The 19,831-nt window shown below is 38.5% G+C and overlaps 1 long non-coding RNA gene across 6 annotated transcripts in view; it reads left to right on the forward strand.

Moving 5' to 3' along the window:
- Positions 1–19,831, forward strand: part of LOC103796261 (uncharacterized) — a 175,913-nt gene that overhangs the window by 41,846 nt on the left and 114,236 nt on the right. For 2 of the 6 annotated variants that reach the window (XR_013523364.1, XR_004730584.3), the window contains exon 3: positions 14,908–14,992. The exons of the other annotated variants lie outside the window; for them this stretch is intronic. This is a non-coding gene — a long non-coding RNA (uncharacterized LOC103796261). The remainder of the gene's footprint in view (positions 1–14,907; positions 14,993–19,831) is intronic. 6 annotated transcript variants of the gene reach the window in all.

Raw genomic sequence — 19,831 nt, forward strand, 5'->3', positions numbered from 1 at the left:
AGAAGGAAAAATATAACAAAGACAAGAGCAGAGAGCAATGAAATTTAAAAAAAAAAAAGAAAAATAGAAATAAAAACAAAAGCTGATTTTTTGACATTAATTACATTGATAAGCCTTTAGCAAAACTGGTCAAAAAGAGATAAGCCATGAATTACCAATATCAATAATGAAAGAGGGGTATCACTACAGATTCCATAAACAATAAATAGATAATGAAAGAATACTGAGAACAACTCTATAGACATAGATTTGAAAACCTAGATGAAATCAAATTAAAATTAAATTAAAGAAACTGAAATTGCAGTTAAAAATTTCCAAGAAAGCAACCTTCTAGCACTGATGGTTGCACTGGCAAATTCTACCAATTATTTGAGGAAAACTAATACCAATTACCTATAATCTCTTCCAGAAATAAGAAGAGATGAGAACACTCTCAACTCAATTTATAAAGCCAGCATGACCCTGATACAAAAGACAGCATGATAAAAATTTTTTTAATACAACCAAATATATCTCATGAACATAAATGCAAACATCTTCAGTAAAATATTAACAAATGGAATCCTTAAACATATAAAAACAATAATACACCATGACCAAGTAGAGGTTATAGTGGGAATGTAAGACTGGTTCAAGACTGGAAAATTTGTCATTATAGTTCACCATATTAACAGTCTAAAGAAGAAAAATCACATGATCAATTGTTGCCAAAAAGGTATTTGACAAAATTCAACGTTCATTCATTATAGAGACTCTGTGCAAACTAGAAATAGAAACTTTCTCAACCTGATAAAAGGCACATACAAAAGCTAATGTTATACTTAATATTGAGAGATCGTATGCTTTTCCTCTCAATTTAGGAACAAGGCAAGGATATGGATATAATTTGGCTCTGGGTCTCCACCTAAATCTCACTTTGAATTGTAGTTTCCATAATACCCATGTGTCATGGGAGGGATCCAGTAGGAAGTAATTTAATCATGGAGGTGGTCACCTTCATGCTGTTCTTGTGATAGTGAGTGAGTTCTCATGAGATGTGATGGTTTTATAAGGGTATTTTCCCCCTTTTGCTCAGCACTTCTCCTTCCTGCCATCATGTGAAGAAGGATGTATTTGCTTACCTTTCTGCCATGACTGTAAGTTTCCTGAGGCCTCTGCAGCCCTGTGGACTGTGAGTCAATTAAACCTCTTTCCTTTATAAATTATCCAGTCTTGGGTATGTCTTTATTAGCAGCATGAGAATGGACTAACACAGATATCTACTCCTATCATTCATCATTTTACTGGGTGCTCTATCCAGTTAATAAGATTAGGAAATGAGATAAAAGACATGTAGATTTTCAGATGACATGAATGTTTATGCCAAAAATTTCAAGGAATTCATAAATAAATTCCAAGTACTAAAAAGTGAGTTTAATGAGATTACAGGGTACAAGGTTCAACACATAAGACTCAAATGTATTTCTCTATACTAACAATGAATAATTGGCAACTAAGCATTTTTAAAAAATTTACATTAGCTCCAAAAAATGAAGCACATAAGTGTAACAAAGCATGAACAGGGTCAGTATGCTGAAAATTACAAAAACTTAGTGAAATAAAGCAAAGAAGATCTAAATAAATAGAGAGATACACTATTTTATGGATTGAAAGAATTAACATAGGAAAGATGTAACTGGCCAGGCGCAGTGGCTCATGCCTGTAATCCCAACACTTTGGGAGGCAAAGGCGGGTGGATCACCTGAGGTGGGGAGTTTGAGACCAGCCTGAGCAACATGGAGAAAATCCCATCTCTACCAAAAATACAAAATTAGCTGGGCCTGGTGGCACATACCTGTAATCCCAGCTACTCAGGAAGCCGAGGCAGGAGAATCACTTGAACCCCAGGGGGTGACGGTTGCAGTGAGCTGAGATGGTGCCATTGCACTCCAGCCTGGGCAACAAGAGCATAACTCTGTCAAAAAAAAAAAAAGAAAGAAAGAAAAAAGATGCAAATCTATCCAAATTGATCTATAGATTTAATGCAATTCCAAGCAAACCTCAAGAGTATTTTTACAGATTGAGATAAACTGATTCTAAAATGTATATGGAAAGTCAAGGGAACTATAATAACCAAAACAATGTTGAAACAGAGTAGTAAATTTGGAGAAATCACAGTATCAGATTTTAAGATTTAATATAAAGCTGCAGCAATCAATTCAATGTGATACAGACAAAAGGATAGATGCATAGATCAATGGAACAGGGTAGAGAAGCCAGAAATAGACCCACACAAATATATTCTAGTGATTTTTCACAAAGTTGCAAAATCAATTTCATAAAGAATGATAGCCATTCAACAAATGGTATTGGAGCAGCCGGACAAACATATGCAAAAAATAAAAAAAGGAACCTTCATCTTAATTTGAAATCTTACATGAGAATTAACTAAAAGATTTACATGTAAGGTACAAAATTATAATCATTTAAAGGAAAATATCTAGGAGAAAAACTGTGGCCTGAAGTGAGAAAAAGAGTAATTAGACATAATACCAAGAGCACAATCATGAAAGGAAAGATTTATGAATTGGATTTCAACAAAATTAAAAACTTTTGCTCTATCATAGATACTGTATAAGCATGAAAACACATGCTACAGACTGGGATAAAATATTTGCAAATCACATATCCAATAAAGAACTTGTATCTGAAACTCAAAAAACTCTCATAACTCAACCATAAGAAAAGAAACTAGCCACATTAAAGAAAATACTGTGTTCATCAACTAGAAGTCTCAACATAGTAAAGATTCAGTTTTCCACAAATTGATTCATAGATTCAACTCAGTTCAAATCAAAATCCCAACAGGACTTTTTGTAGGTATATAATAGCTGATTCTAGAATTTATATGAAAAGACTGCATAGCATAGGGACAATGGTTAAAAATACTGTATTGTATACTTGCAATCTGCTAAGAAGATAGATCTTAAATCTCCTCACTACACACACACACATACACACAAACACACACACAAATAGTACATATACAGGTAATAAATGTGTTAATTATGGTGAATGTGGTAATTATTTCACAGTGTATACATGTATCAAAACATGAAGTTGTATACCTTAAATATATGCTATTTTTAATGTCAATATTTAAATAAAACTGCTAAGTAGAAAATAAAAATACTTTGTGAAAGACAAAGGAACTAAAAATATCAAAATTTTGGCAAAAGGAATGCAAATAAACAAATTAAGAAATGTTCATTTGCTATTCAGAAATGCAAGTTAAAACCACCATGAGATACCATGGCACATCTATTAGAGTAGCTTAAAAAAATACTGACAAGCGGTGGTAGGGATGTGGAGCAACTGGAACTCGCATACATTGCTGGTAGCAAAATGAAAAAACAGCCACTCTGGATATCAGTTTGGCAGTCTCTTGTAAAATTAAACAGACACTTTCCATATGACACAGCAATCCCATTTCTAGGTATTTGCCTTAAATAACTGAAAAAGATGTTCACACAAAAATGTGTACATGAATGTTTATAGCAGCTCTGTTAATAATCACCCTAAATGGAAATACCTAAATGTTCTTCAACAAGTAAATATATAAACAAACTCAGTTGCATTTATTCAATGGAATACTACTTAGCAATAAAAGGAACAAACTATTGGTGCGCAAAACAACTTGGATAAATCTGAAAGGCATTGTAGTAGTTGAAAGAAGCCAGTTGCATACTGTATAATTAATTCCACTCATATGCCATTCTCTAAAAGACAGAATCTGTAGTGACAGAGAAAAGATCAGTCATTTCCAGGGATTAAGAATAGAAAGAGGACATGACTATAAAAGGGATAACAAGAGAATTGTCTTTGGTGATATTGAACTCTCTGTATCATTATTGTGGAGGTAGTTACAGAAACCTATATATGTGTTAAACTCAAAAATTGGACACACAAAAAGTCAGTTACATTGCATGGTAATCTAACAATAAAATCAAATGTTTACTTGAATAATTTTTGGTGCTAAAGAACTTGAGTTGTATCTTAAAATCAGACTTTCAAAAATTTGGTTGCATTTGTTCCCTTGGTTTTCTGTATTCATCTATCACCTGCAGAGACAGAGAGAAAGAGGGAGAAAGAATGTTAATTAGTTTATATACTTATATACACTAATGAAGTTGGAAAAACTTTTGGGTGAAATATAATGATATTGTGGGATGATGTATGCATTAAGGTATATGTGGAATATTTTTGGTAGAGATATTTGTTACAGATGTATCTAAAATTCAGGACAGAGGTAAGGATGGGGAATTCTATTTAGAAAATGTAGATGAAAGAGAATACATAGGGTGAGACAAAAACTGAGAATGAACTCAAGGGTACTAATATTTGAGGGAAAATGAGAAAAGGAACTCATAAAGGAAACTGAAATGAGTGTAGGAGGAGAAACAGGGCATTGAAGAAAGGAAAAAGGCCATGGAGGCTATATTCATTCTCAAGCTGCTATAAAGAACTGCCCGAGACTGGGTAAATTATAAAGGAAAAAGGTTTAATTGACTCACAGTTACACAGAGCTGGGGAAGCCTTAGGAAATTTACAGTCATGGTGGAAGGAAAGCAACACATTCTTTGTCACATGGCGGAATGAGAGCCAAGCAAAGAGGGAATCCCCTTATAAAACCATCAGCTCTCCTGAGAACTTGCTTTCAGAAGAATACCATGGGGAAACTGTCCTCATGATTCAAGAACCTCCCACTGGGCCCCTCCCACCACATGTAGGGATTATAGGAACTGTAATTCAAGATCAGATTTGGATGGGAACATAGCCAAACCATATCAGAGGCCAAGAAAGTTGAGAAAGAATAGTTAACACCCTCCGATGGCATGGAGAAGTTGAATAAGATAAGGTTTGAAAAGTCCTCTGTGTGTTTGTCCAATAGAACAGCAGTCCTAACCTTTTTGGCACCATGAACCAGTTTTGTGGAAGATAATTTTTCCATGGAGGTGAAGGTGAGGGGATGGGATGGTTTTGGGATGAAACTGTTCCACCTCAGATCATCAGGCATTATTTATATTCTCAGGGGGAGTAGATAACCTAGATCTCTCATATGCGCAGTTCACAGTAGAGTTCACACTCCTATGAGAATTTAATGCCCGGCTGGTTTGACAGGAGGCAGAGCTCAAGCAGTAATGCTCGCTGGCCCACTGCTCACCTCATACTGTGCATCTCAATTATTAACAAGCCACGGACCAGTACCTGTCAGTAGCCCAGAGGCTGAGGAACCTCTGCTCTAGAAGGTCATTGGTAATGTTGCAAATGCACTTTTAGGGTTGATGTGGGGGCAAAAACCATAGGGACATAGCTTTAGGAATACATGAGAGGTAAGGAAGTACCCTCATAAAGCTTTGGCTTATCTGTATTTGGATTCTTGAAAGAAGGCTTTGATGGGAAGATTACTCTTATGTCAAATCATTAGGCTAAGCTAAGTAAGAATTTTAGTGAAATTTTGCATTTCTGGCAAAACTTAAAGTCAAGGAGTAGCAGCCTGTACTTAAGCTGTAGACATCATCTTTCTTTTTGGTAGTATTAGTGAGTCAGTTCAACACTGGCTGAGCACCTACAGTGTTGCAGATGATGAAAGGCATACAAACATGTACAAGAACTAATAACTGAATTTATTTAATCTAACCACCTCATTTTTTATTTGAGATGGAGTCTCGCACTATCACCCAGGCTGTAGTGCAGTAGTGTGATCTCAGCTCACTGCAATCCTGCCTCAGCCTCCCGAGTAGCTGGGACTACAGGTGTGCACCACCGCGCCCAGCTAATTTTTTTTTATATATTTAGTAGAGACAGGGTTTCACCATGTTGGCCAGCATGGTCTCGATCTCCTGACCTTGTGATCTGTCCACCTCGGCCTCCCAAAGTGCTGGGATTACAGGTATGAGCCACTGTGCCTGCCCCTCCTTCTTTTAAAGATGAAGAAACTGAGACTCAGGAAGGAAATAACTTAGCCAAGGGCATGCTTAATTTGTGTCCCTCCTCTCTCATTGCCATATTTTGCTAGTTTCCCAATTTTTCCCTTTACATAAGCTACTCTCCACCATAAATATAGTACACATACAGAAGATACTCATAACTTCATGGCTAGTCCTTTTCTAAATGTATTCATGTAGTTTGTTGAATCAGATTTTTTTTTTTTTTTTTTGAGACAGAGTCTCGCTCTGTTACCCAGGCTGAGTGCAGTGGTGAGATCTCACCTCACTGACACCTCCACTTCCTGGGTTCAAGTGATTCTCGTGCCTCAGCCTCCTGAGTAGCTGGGATTACAGCTGCATACCACCACACTCCGCTAGTTTTTGTATCTTTAGTAGAGATGGCATTTTATCATTTGGCCAGGCTGGTCTTGAAACCCTGACCTCAAGTGATCCACCCACCTCAGCCTCCCAAAGTGTTGGGATTATGGGCATGAGCCACCTTGCCTGGCCTTGAATCAGATATTTATTAGAAAGTGAAAATAGCTACCTAGGCAGTAGCCAGCAACAAATTTAGTGCATGGAGGGTATGATTCCAAATGGTTGCATAAACCTAGTATAAACAGGACGAAGAGGTATTAGGAAACAGATTGCCTTTTGAAAACAGAACAAGACCTCTGGCAGGAAAATATTGGGAGCAGATATGTGCATATGAACAAGTATTTGACTCTCCCCTTATCTGGGGATTATTCTTTTAGAATTCTCTGCTAAAACTCTAAAGGATTCTTGGTTTGCTCTAACGAGATAGGCTGTTGCTTTACCATAATTCCAGTTGATGTTTTGAGAGAACATGGAGTAGGACAATATGGCTGGAGTTTGCCTCCAAGATAAATTGGAGAGGAAGAGTAAATGGCCTTCAAAGCAAGACTAAGTTTGGAAGCACAGAGAATAAGCATATGCATGCTTAGGTTCAGTGGGTAGACATCTGCTTGAGTTCATTCAGTTACTTGTGGGGTATGTAACCTTATAAAAAGTATCTTGACCTCTTTAAGACTCAGTTTCCCCCTCAGTAAAATGGGTTCCCTGTGAGTACTAAAGATATATGATGTACCTAGTGCAGTGCCAGACTTATGAAACAAAATACTTAATATTAGATTATTTTACTTTTATGATTAATTAGAAGTGTGGTTCTATTCTGTAGGAAATGGCAAAGACACTGCAAGCCAACATTTTCAGACAGAAATAGTTCCTGTCTTTTGTAAATTGATCTTTATGCGGCTTCAGCTGGCATGACTAGGCCCCTCGATGGGAATTGCAGAGATATTTAAAGTTGAATGCAAAGGCCTGAGCTCAAATGGGATAAAGATGAGGCACTATTGAAGATATAAATGGATAGGCACACTACACCAGGGGGTTTGGGGGATGGGAGTGGAGGCATTATTTGTCAATGTACACACCTGGCTGTGTCTGTGTGAGGAGAGGAGATGGCAGTTACTGCTGCAAAAGGGACCTGAAAACAGAGAGCATGAGCAAACTGCTGATCAGGTTTCTTTAGGAGGATGAGGGGATTATCATGTTCTGAGAGATTACTGAAGCTTAGAAAGAGGAAGTAGTAGAATCACATCTTCCTGCCCCTAAGAATTTATGCTGTTAGATACCATGTTTCCAGTGCTTCTTATTTTATCCATTCCTTTAAACATTTATTTTAAAACAAAGACGAAAACATAGGTGAAAAAATGTATGATTTGTTTGTTTGTTGTAGATTTACTCTTGGATTCCAAAGTAAAGAGGCAATGGCATAGGGAGTTCTGTTTATGTTCCTTTCATCAATCACTGCTGTAACTTAGATATTTAGTATACTTGTGCCTATACACAGATACATATGGGCAAAAGATACTCTATAAAATCCATTTATGAGGACTCACAGTTGTACCTCTCAGAAAAATTTCTGCTCCAGTCATTAAAAAACGTTTTTTACAGGATTGTAATTCAGTTACCTCTTTCCTGGAAGTAAAATTCTGGGATAGACCAGGAAACTCACTAATAAGCCCCAGGGGTCTTCAACCTCGGCAGCATGCAAAATCAGATGTAAACTTAAAAAAAAAAAGTCTGTGCCTGGCTTGTGTCCCACTCCAGAGCATTTAAGTTAAACTCTCTAGAAGTAATTATCTTCAATTACTTTATAAAAATTTAAGATTAAAAAAAAAACAGTCTGGGTGTGGTGGTTCACTCCTGTAATCCCAGCACTTTGGGAGGCCAAGGTGGACAGATCACGTGAGGTCAGGAGTTTGAGACCAGCCTGGTCAACATGGTGAAACACCATCTCTACTAAAAAATCAGCTAGGTGTGGTGGTGCGTGCCTGTAATCCCAGCTACTTTGGAGACTGAGGCATGAGAATCACTTGAACCTGGACAGAGGTTGCAGTGAGCTAAGATCGCACCATTGCACTCCAGCCTGGGTGGCAGAGTGAGACTCCATCTCAAAAAAAAAAAAAAAAAAGAAAAAAAAATATATATGTGAAAAACCAAGTTGGCACAACATTTTTAGCTCTTATAACGAAATTCTTGATTTAATGAATATACTGTGAATAACTTTGGGAGTATTAAAACTTTGTAAACTCTGACTCAGCATATCTATCCTGAGAAATAGAGCAGAAGGAAATGGTATGGATGCATGCAAAAATGTATCAATCTTGAGTCTTTACAACAATTCTTTTAACAATAAAAATCAGAAGCATTATAAATGTGCAATAAGAGGAGATTTTTCTTTCAACTATGGTATCATTTAGTGGACTACTTTCCAGCCATTAAAAGTAATGTAAGAACAGATTTAATGCATATAACATGCATGTAATTCATAAAGAGAAAAGAAGGATATTATTCAATTATGGTGAGATATACTTCTTTGAAAAAAAATCCATTTGGATACAAAAGAAACCAAAGGAATATATTCCAAAATAGTAATGTTTATTATAAAGAAATAGCATGATAAATGTGATGATTTTTATACTCTTCCTTTGGCCTCATATTATTTTTCAGATTATCTACACTAAGCATGAATTATTTTTATAAAGAGAACAATGCTATTAAATTAAAAGCAGTTATAGAACTGTAAAGATTTATATTAAAATATTACTTTCTGGAGTTGCCCACCTCATATGTTTAAAGTAACTGACACCATTTTGTATATGCTACCTGTGTAAATACATTCCATAAGTTAAAAAGCCTTATAAAAACACTCTTCATTTTTGTATGAAAGTAACAATAGGTAAGTCCTTGTTCAATGTATGACTTTGATTTAGGAAGTGGAGTCTGGAACAACTGGCTTAATTTGACAAAGATAGAGGAAGATGGAATTTTATGCTCTGTGATTGGTTTTTGCAGTTGCTCTCAACTAATAGGCCGCTTTCTTCCTTAATGTTTTATAATGAGGAACAGCTGCTATGAGCTGCACAGGAGGTTTTTTTTCTCCTCTCAACCCTCCATCTCCTGAAGTTAAATCAATTGCTGTAATTAAAGAACTGGTGAAATAGACAAGGGGGTGGGCTGGCAAATTTGTATGTTTCTTCTGCTTTAAAATGTTTAAGTATCATGTGGAGGAAATGGATTGTTGTGACATGGTGGAATAACATTTATGTTTTCCTAAAAAAAAAGGCTTCCAACATTTGTCATTAGACCCAGAGAAAACAATAATGATAATTAATTAGGCATTCAATGTAAACCATAAAAATGAGCAGACTCTCTTCTCCTTCAAGTTGATTGGAGTTCAGATCAGCCGAGAAGCTACAGATGAGTTCAAGACTACACTGAAGATGTTAAAGAGTGGATGAGGTGTGGTTGATCCTCGTAACTTCATGGACTAAAAGGAGGAAAAAAAAAAAAAAAGAGAAAATAGTCTCATTCCTTGAGTATATTTCCTAGTTGTTTTGTGTATGTCTTGATGGGTTTGTTCCTGAACGGAACAGAACCAGAATGGCCCCCATGACACCTTTCTCCAAGGGAAAGTTGCACCTAGAAGGAGCTGGGCCTCTGGTGACAGCTGGAGGAGTCACTCTGAAGCCTCTCCTCCCACATTCACTGTCATCTCTAATAATGGAAATTAGCTGAAGTATGGAAAGGGAAAAATTGATGGCTGAAGATGAGCGTTGGTGATTGTATTAGTCAGGGCTCTCCAGAGAATCAGAACCAGTTGGTCCACATGATTATGGAAGCCCAGGAGATCCATGATGGTCTCTTTGCAAACTGAAGAACCAGAAAAGCCAGTGGTACAATTTGGTCCATGTCGAAAGGTCTGAGAACCAGGGTCAGGTGGCTGATGCTAGTCCTGGAGTCTGAAGACCTGAGAACCAGGAGCTCTGATGTCAAAGGGCAGGAGAAAATGGATAGCCCAGCTAAAGAAGAGGGCAAATTCATCCTTTCTCCACCTTTTAGTTCTTTTTGGGCCCTCAACAGATTGGGGACCCTAATGAGGGTGATTATTCTTACCCTGTGAGGTAAGAATTAGTGAAGGTGATTATTCCTACCCTATCATTTCAAATGCTAATCTCTTCTAGAAACACCCTCACAGACACACCCGGAAATAATGTTTTACCAACTATCTTGGCATCCTTTAATCCCGTCAAGTTGACACATAAAATTAATCATCACAAGTTCACTCACCCCTTATCAACCTGGCACTTATGTATATCTCTTTAAACCATACTTAATCTCCAAATAAATACAATATCAAGGTCAAAATCCCACGTAACATCATACATGGGACCAAAAACGCACTGATCCCTTAACCCAAAGAGGAGATAAGATCCTTGAGTAATGTTTACTCTTCTCCTGGAATCCTTAACTTAAATACTATGATGTAAAATAGGGCCAGGTGTGGTGCCTCACATCTGTAATCCCAGCACTTTGGGAGACTGAGGTGGGCAGATCACAAGGTCAGGAGTTCGAGCCCATCCTGGCCAACATGGTGAAACTGAGTCTCTACTAAAAATATAAAAATTAGCTGGGTGTGGGGCACGTACCTGTAATCCCACCTACTTGGGAGGCTGAGACAAGAGAATCGCTTGAATCAGGGAGGCGGAGGTTGCAGTGAGCCTAGATCATGCCACTGTACTCCAGTCTGATGAAAGAGTGAGACTCTGTCTAAAAAAAAAAATACTATGATGTAAAATTAATAATGCTTAAATATGGATGTAAAGTCAATACAGCTTATGTTACTATGATAAGGGAATGGGAAAGAATGCAAAGATACTTGCTTTACACACACAAATGTATTTATAACAGAAGGAGAATATATGCCGGACAATCACAATTCTCATTTCTGTAACTGGTAACATAGTTGTAGCTGGTATTTATAAGGACCTTCTTCTACTACCCATTCTGTATTCCCATTGCTTTCAGCAAGCACCTCAGCTGGTTGTGGTTCTTTACCACAGGATAAAGGTGACCCAGACCTTTATTTTTGAAGGGTCTGGGACATTCATAGTTTTGCCTGGACTTGGTTGTTGTAGTTTCCTATTGACCTTAATCAGAGGACACAACAATACTAAGAAACTCCCTAAGAAATTTATATTCCGCACATAATCTTCTTTACCTCAATTGTGTAGTAGTAGTTCAGTTTCCCCTTAGTAGATTGGAACAACCACCCAGCTAACACTTTAACTCCCTTCTTTGCTTGTTGACATAGAGGCATTAGGAGCCCAACATGGTGGGTGGCAAGTCTTAACTTCCAGTTTAATGGAATCATTGCTGTATCTCCTGGTGGAAGCATTCCTCCCTCTAGGTTTATGACCTCTAGGCCAATAGAGCATAAAATCATGGAAACAAGCAAAAAATTTGTCAGTGTGTCTCTAGGGGTAATAGTAAATGTTGCCACAACCGTTTTTCACCCCTTGATTCCTGGACCTATGATCCTGGCTATGGGAGAAACAGCACCATATATTGGTTGCTGATTCAAAGTATATATAACCTCATGGAGAACCTTGCCCAATCGCTGCACCTAGCTGGAGCTATAACTGAGTCTCAAAAGGCCATTCCACCATTCTATCAAGATAGCTGCTTCAGGATGGTAGGGAATAAGGTAAGACCAGTGAATTCCATGAGTATGGGCCCATTGCTGCAATTTTTTGCTGTGATTAGAAGTAATGCCATGCACAATACCATGATGGTGGATAAAGCATTTTGTAAGTACATGGACAGTAGTTTTGTGTTCAGGGAAGGAAAATACATGTGCAGAGTTTGCATGCAGGGAAGGAAAGTCCATGTACACTGTTGTCTATTCCAGTAAGGACAAAATGCTGCTCCTTCCATGACAGAAGTAATTTAGTGTAATGAATCTGCCACGCGGTAGCTGTCTAATCACCCTGGAGAATGGTGCCATGCTGGAGGCTCTGTGTTGGTCCCTGCTGCTGACACATGAGTCACTCAGCACTGGCTATAACAAGGGTGAGCCTAGGTGAGTGGAAGTCCATGTTGCTAAGTTCATTCATGACCTCCATCCCTGGCACCATGGCCACGTTGTTCATGAGCCCACTGTGTGATGACAGGGTTGGCTAGCGAAAGAGGCTGATTAGTATCCACAGAACAGGTCATCCTAGTCACTTGACTATTAAAATACTTTTTGGCCAAAGTCACCTTTTGGTGAGCATTCTTGTGGGATACAAATATCTGCATATGTTTTGCTCAAAGGGATCTATCCACATATCTCTTCCCTAAATTTCTTGTCGCCTATTTTCTAAGTATGTTCTTCCAAGTTCCTGAACGTCCAGCCAAACCGTTGGCTATAGTTCTTGAATCAGTATATAATCACATGTCTGGACACTTTTTGTTTTAAGGAAAGTGCACAACCAGGTGCAATGCCTGAAGTTCTGCCCACTAGGAGAATATTCCTTCAACACTGCCTTTCAGAGATGTCCCAGAGAGATGTTCTAGTGCTACAGCAGTCCACTCTTGGGTAGTGCCTGTATGTCACACAGAACCATCTGTAAACCAGAGCCAAGTCTTCACTTCCTCTGTCAACTGACTGTAGGGAAATCTTCATGGAGCCATGGGTGCAGCTGGAAGAGAGAAGACAATAGCAGGGATGAGAACCATGGATCACTTTATATAACTTCCTTGTGCCTTCAGGGTTTGCTTGGGCTCAGTTATATATATACCACTTCCATTTGATGATAGACTATTGCTGTGCATACCCAGTGTTATGATTTGATGGGTCAGCTAAAACTCAGTTCATGATGGACAGTTCAGATTGTATAGTAACTTGGTGATCCGTGGTTAAGCATTTAGTTTCTACTAAGGCCCAGTAGCAGGCCGAGAGCTGTCTCTCAAAAGAAGAATCATTACCTGCAGATGATGGCATAGCTTTGCTCTAAAATTCTGAAGCCTTAAACTGCAATTCATCTGTGGGAGCTTACAAAAAGATATAAACAGCATCCCTATCTGCCGTTGACACCTCAAGTACCATAGAATCTACTGGATCATATGGCCTAAGGGGAAGAGCAGCTTACATAGCCTCCTGGATCTGTTGTAGAACATTTTCCTGTTCTGGGACCCACTCAAAGCTAGTAACTTTTTGGTCAGAGGTAAATGGGCCAGAATAACATGCTTAAATAAGAAATTCATTGCCTCCAAAATCCACATAGGCCTCTAGCCTTTTTTTTCCCTTTGGTTAGAGGCCAGGTGCAACAATGTAGCCTCCTCCTTAGAAGAGCTATCTCAACATGCCCACACCATAGACCCCAAGAAATTTAACTGAGATACATAGATTGCACCTGAATTTTAGTTGGATTTATTTCCCAACCTCTAACACATAAATGATTACCAATCATATCTAGAGTAGTTGCTACTTTTTGCTCACTAGGTCCAATTAGCATAATGTCATCAATGTAATGAACCCGTATGATGTCTTGTGGAAGGGGAAGGTGATCAAGATCCCTGTGTACTTGACATTGTCTAAATTGTGACATAGAACTGGAGAGTTAATATAACCCTGAGGTAGGAAAATGAAGGTGTATTGCTGGCCTTGCCAGCTGAAAGAAAACTGTTTCTGGTGGGCCTTGTTGACAGAAATGGAGAAGAGGGCATCTGCCAGATAAGCTATTTACCAGGTACCAGGGGATGTGTTTCTTTGCTCAAGCAATGAAATTAAATCTGGCACAGCAGCTGGAACTATAGTCACCACTTGGTTAAGCTTACAATAATCCACTATCATTCTTCCAGCTCCATCTGTCTTCTGCATAGACCAAATAGGAGTGTTGAATGGGGATGTGATGAGAGTCACTACCTCTGCATCTTTCAAGTCCTTAATGGTAGCACTAATCTCTGCATTCCCTCCATGAATGTAGTAATGCTTTTTATTTACTATTTTTTGAGATGGAGGCAATTCTAGAACTGCTTCCCCTTGGTCTTCTTCATCATAATAGACCCAAGTCCACAAGTTAAGGAACCAATGTGAGGATTCTATCAGTGGCTAAGTATGTCATTCCAATTATGTTTTCTGGAACTGGGAAATAACTACAGGATGAGTTCTGAGACCTATTATGAGATGAACGAGCTGAAACTTCCATTGACTACCTGACCTCTATAAGCTCCTACTCTGAATGAGGGGCTACAGTGACGTTTTGGGTTTCCTGGAATCAGTGTCAGTTCAGATCCAGTGTTCAGTAGTCACCCAAAAGTCTGATTATATCTTTTCCACTGGTGCGTGGTTACCCTGCTAAAAGTCTATAGGTCCTTTTAGAGAAGGCTGGGAGAAAGATTCACAGTATAAATTTTCATTTGAGGGCTTCTGGGTCTATAAACTGGCTCAAGTCTGAAAACTGATTGAGGGGCTCTGACTCTCTGATTTTATGATTAAAGTTAAACTTTGTTTCATGTGACCTGGAAATTTTCTGTTTATACAGATCAAGTAAAAATTTAATAGGCTTCCTATCTATTTCACTTCTAGGAACACCGTGATTAACTAGCCCACGCCACAGATCTGTGTGAGTCAGAATATTCTAATTGCTGCTTTGACTCTGCCACCCAACACGGTAACTACGCCCACCTTGCCTTTGGCAGTGGAATGCTGCCACTTGGCCTCGCCACTCTGGATCCAATTACTCCCATTGCATTTAGGTTTTCCAATTAAGTGGCTATGGTTCCTACTCTAAGATCTAGCCTACAAAGAGTAATCACAGAGTTTAAGAATACTGGGGCTTCCTTTAGTAATTTATTTCTTAAAGTATTCTAAAAGTGTGTCTTCTAGATCTCAGTGTTTGGGAATAGGTCATAAATTATAAATCCACTGTTTCTAATCTCCCTAAGCCTGTGAATCCCTTTCTCTACATTAAACGTAGGGAGAGCTGTCATTTCCAGTTTGCTCACAATGGGCCATCTTTTGATTGTGTTTTAGACAATCAACCAAATAAACTGTTAGAGCCTTAACTCCCAAGCTGTAAAATTAAATGCAGAATCTCTGCTTAGTGGGCCCATATCAATTAATTCAACCTGATCCAACTTTATGTTCCTTCCTTCATTATCCCACACCCTTAATATCAATTCCCACACATATTCCCTAGATTTCTGCTTCTATAAATTAGAAAGGTTAGGTAGTTCTTTTGGAATATAGCATGCCTCCTCATGGGCCACACTGTACTTCCCCTTTAAGGGCCTGCTGGGACTTGAGTCTAGTTATTTGTCTAGAAGGAAAGAGGGGTGTTGGAGGCAGGTCTTGTGGAGAATCAGCAGCATCTTGCATGGCAACTGCCTCAGAGAAGGCAATTCCTCAGGTGATGCAGGGCTAATCCCCAGATGGAGGTAAAAGACTCAGACCACTGTGAATAAGGAGATGACTCCCACTTGAGGTGGGGCTGCTGTTGACATTGGGAGTAGGGGGTCATTTCTGCTGGTATTGGGGATGCCACTTTTGCTGGGGTTAGGGAGACCAATTTCTCTTGGGGGTGGGAGCTAAGCTCTACTGAGGGCGGGGAGACTTCTTTCACTGGCAAATAAGATACTCACAATTAAGGGATTCAGTGTACCCAGCTTCCTTAAGAGTCTTCCCACATACCCCTATCCCAACTCGAAAGATCCCATTCTTTCACAGTGTCCTCACTTTACCAGTATATACCTTGTGAGGCTGAGAGTTTAACTTGTGCTGTAATTCAGCCAATTACAGGATGAGATCCTACATTTGATTTTCAGCAATTTCAGCCCTGCACTAGAGATAATGCTGTCTCTCAAAGCACACCTATAAATTTATGTAGCACTTAAGGTGGGAATTTGAATCCCTTAGGTCATTTTTTTTGTAAACTATTTTTTCCAGTGATTCAGTGTCATATTCCTTAGTTTTCCAAAAGTGTTCAAAACTAACATGTACAGCGTTACTAAGCTCCTTGCAACTTATAAGTGGTTGATGAGGAATATCCAATGCAGATATTTTGTGTATATCTACAAACAGTTTGTGCCACAGACTATTTTGTGTCTCTTTACTACTGGAAAGGGAGTCATTATCATCTTTAAATTGTGTCAGATTAGAAAGCCAATTTCAGAAACCCTAGAATAAATTAAAAAAAAAAACCCCTCACTTGAAAACCTGTTTCTCTAGAACCAATCTCAGTACCAAAATCTGTATTAGCCAGTGTTCTCCAGAGAAACAGAACCAATATATAATACGTGTGTGTGTGTGTGTGTGTGTGTGTGTGTGCAGTCATCCCTTTGCTATCTGTGAGGTTTCAGGATGCCCTAGTGAATACAAAAATCTGAGGATGCTCAAGTCCTTTATATGAAATTATGTAGAATTTGCATATAACCCACACAATCCTCCCATATACTTTAAATCATCTCTAGATTACTGAGAATACCTAATACAATGCAAATGTTATGTAAATCACTGTTATACTCTATTGCTTATGGAATAATGATGTGACAAAAGTCTGTATATGTTCAGTACAGATGCAACCATCCATATTTTCCTGAATATTTTTGGTTTGCAATTGGTTGAATCTACAGATTTGGAACCCACAGATACAGAGGGCTACCTGGAGAACCAATAAAAACCAGTGGTATAATTCAGTTTAAGTCCAGGGCCTTGAGAACAAAAGAACTGATGCTGTAACTCCCAGTCTAAGTCCAAAAGCTTGAGAACTAGGATGGGTGGTGGGGATGGTGGCTCATGTTAGTCAGTCCTAGAGTCTGAAGGCCTGAGAACAGGGAGCTTCAATATCTGTCCAAGGGCAGGAGAAGATGGGTAGCCCAACTAAAGAGGAGATAATTTTTCTTGATTCTTTTTGTTTTATATGGTCTCTCAATGGAATGGAAATGCCCACCCACATAGATGAGAGTGGTCTTCTTTACATAGTCTACCAATTCTGATGCTAATCTCTTCCGGAAATACCCTCAGAGATACACCCATAAATAATGTGTTGCCAGCTATCTGGGCATCTCTTACCCCAGTTAAGTTGACACATAAAGTTAAGAGGCCATCTACTGTTCCCATGCCATTTTTCAGATGATGAAGCTTGCCACAGTTTATCCAAGAATACACAGAGCGGGAAAGGTAGGATTTAAAGTTTGCCCAACTAATGTTCTCCCAGTGATTTCCCTCTGGGTGCTATCTCTTGTAATGGAACCGGGGAGAACTATAGGGAGGAAGACAATTTCTGCCTTCCCAGACTCACAGGCTGATGGAAGAAGATCCCATAAAGCATTTACTGTAAAAAGGAGGAATTGGCAGAGGAAAGTGCTGGAGAAAAGAAGACAGAAGAACAGAGAGATTGCTAAGCTCAGGTGTAAGGTGACCAGGTCTGCCTGGGATAGTGGTAGCTTGGATGGAGAGGAAAGAAAAAATGTGAGGAAAACATATAGGGAGATTTGACCACGTTTGTATAGAGACTACCTTCCTTGGCTCATCCTTAAATGAGATGAAAATCCTGTAGCACCATTTCTAGCATTTGTCAAGTACTCAAGAAACATGAGCTTTAGTGACCATAGACTGGACATATAGGCTACTAATGAGAAAATTCCTGTACTTGAAGAAGCCTTACTTGCTAGGCCAATTTTATATTTTTGCTGGACTGCCATAGGGTTAGAATTAAAGGCACATTAAAATATATGTTAAAAGGCCAGGAGTGGTGGCTTATGCCTGTAGTCCCAGCACTTTAGGAGGCTGAGACAGGTGGAACACTTGAGGAGTTTGAGACCAGCCTGGGCAAGATGGAAAAACCCTGACTCTACAAAAAAATACAAAAATTAGCCTCTCATAGTGGTGCATGCCTATAGTCCCAGCTTCTTGGAGGTGAGACAGTTGCTCGAGCCTGGAAGTCGAGGCTGCAGTGAGCTATGATCACGCCACAGCACTCCAGCCTGGGCAACAAAGTGAGACCCTGTCTCAGAAAAATGTATTAAAGATATATTATAATGTGAATGTGTCCTTAGTATACATTAAGTCTTTATGTTTGTAAAGACATGCCATGTTCTTTCCCTTTCTCTCTCAGCATATGCACACACACTTAACTCTCAGTGTGTGCGTATGTGTGTATACATAGGTATACACATGGTGCATTAGCTTTATCTAGAAATAGATATATATACATTAAGCTACTGTAAAGTTTATGCACACTTAAAGGCACATTCATTCTACATAGGTATATTTCTCTATAATGTACTGTATATCTATTTGTATATTAATACATTATTCTGTCATCCATCATAAATTTCTAGCCTCCTATAGGAGTTGAACTTTGTATTTTGTGACCAATGCAAGGACAGAGATTTTGCATCCTTAAATTATATTCAGCATATACTCTGTGAATAAAAATGCCATAACTTAAAATATTGCCATTGGTATTTGCATAATGCCTTTCATTACTGTTGAACAAAAACTAATCTATGTATTCATTCTGTGGAGAAAAGTTGTAGAAATGTAATACATGAGATATTTTCTTCCTTAGTCCTTAAAATGATAGTGTAAAAAAAAATGGAATTCTTTTGCCTGGAGATGAGACTACCCAAAGGTATAATATTTCCAGAATGGATATTAAGAAGCTGTAGGAAGTTGCTGTATCTCTTTTTCAGCGAGGCCACAAGAGAAAATGATTGTAGCAGGAAGTTGTGGTTTAGGCTTTAAAATGCCTTTGCTGTGAGGTAACATAGAAGGAATGGGCCATTAAAGAAGTTTGTATATCCTTTCTTTTTTTGATGTTTCAACAAAATAACCAGTTCTTTGAGGTTAAGTCAGTCTATTCTACAGCCTATTTTAAGAAGAAATGGTGCCTTCCTACCCCCAGTGGTGTGAATCTAGGGAACTAGTTTAATATCACCACAACCCTGATACACATTTCTTTCCCCCACAACATGTGCTAATTGGACCAGGGATGGGAATTGTAATGAAGGGAAACAATTAGAAAACTGGTCAGAGATACCATGAAGCCTGGCATTAAAGAATAAACTGGACCTATCCTACTTACTTTTTCAATAAATTACTCTAAAGGAAATGCATTTTAACGATGGGAGCTGAAGTTGAAAGGAAGCTATGAAATACAGGGGAGTTGTCTCCAGCCATTTGCTTAAAAAAGTAGCGTGCAAACACACGCACACACACAAAATAGAATGACATAAGACCTATTTGATAACAGGGTGACTGTAGTTAATTGTACATTTATAAATAAGAATATAACTGTATAATGTAACTGTTTATAAATAACTAAAAGAGCATACTGATTTGTTTGTAAAACAAAGGATAAATAGTTGAGGGGATGGTTACTCCATTTTCCATGATGTAATTATGCATCACATGCCTGTATCGAAGATATCTCATATGTCCCATAAATACATACATTATATACCCCGTAAACCGAATATGGACCCACAAAGATTAAAAATAAAAAATG

The sequence above is a fragment of the Callithrix jacchus genome, chromosome 10 (genome assembly GCF_049354715.1).
Source record: "Callithrix jacchus isolate 240 chromosome 10, calJac240_pri, whole genome shotgun sequence".
Classification (NCBI taxonomy): domain Eukaryota; kingdom Metazoa; phylum Chordata; class Mammalia; order Primates; family Cebidae; genus Callithrix; species Callithrix jacchus.